The following is a 947-nucleotide window of genomic DNA, read 5'->3' as shown; positions in this document are numbered from 1 at the left end:
GGAGAGTCTCCTGCCTTGCAAATGAAGGTGGGCTTGGAAGGTTAACTTGAGTCTGGTTGATCCCTGAACAGATAACAATCAACTTATTTACTAAGTATTAAAACATTACGGATAGTGATAAGTTGACGATAAGACGCCCATTAGTGATTTCATGATGTTTGTGATTTATTTATTGACCTATGCAGCACCAACTTAAACTGAAGATATGTGTGACTTGCAATTATGATATGCACTAGTGAAATATGTCAATAATAAGATACGGTATCGGGTACAAATTAACGGTAGGTCCTACATACAAGGATTTGGTAGTTTTTACCAACACCAAGTTGACCATTTAGATCTAGGGGTATGTAATGTACATCTGGACATTAAATTCCGCCGAGGAAATATTGGTGAACGAAATAAGTGAGGTGTAGATATTTTCAGGCAAACTCAGTTAGACCTGGGTGATTCGGGAACTGGTCAATCAGGCTTTCTTACAAATCTCACTACTCGCTTCCCAGTTTGTGAAAACTTGACTCCTCTGTATACTAGTAACATCTATAGGTTTACATGAGTGTTTTTGTGTGCGAGCTGTGAACCCTGGTAGGGAGTTATTAATATGTGGCGAGGACTACTATTTTATCTCATTCTTTGAGATGTAGCCTCGTGTCTCAATAAACTTGTCAGGGACAAGCCATCGTCTCGCTGGAAGTAAAACGAAAATTATATTTTTGTTGCTTTTAGTCAGGGCAAAGTCGCATGCTATTTTTTCAGAGAACAAGATCATCGTGATAGTGCTAACAGTAAATATACACCTAACTTTATAAATGTAAAGAATAATTGACTTACGTCCTTATCACCTTCATTTTCAAGGCAAAGATGAACCTGAGAGGGTAGTGGTGACTCGCTGAAATCACCACTGCATTTCAAGTGATTATTACCACTTAACTGCCATTTATCCATTA

This window comes from Penaeus monodon, chromosome 15, assembly GCF_015228065.2.
Source record: "Penaeus monodon isolate SGIC_2016 chromosome 15, NSTDA_Pmon_1, whole genome shotgun sequence".
Lineage (NCBI taxonomy): Eukaryota > Metazoa > Arthropoda > Malacostraca > Decapoda > Penaeidae > Penaeus > Penaeus monodon.
Note: the sequence above shows the minus strand (reverse complement) of the source record.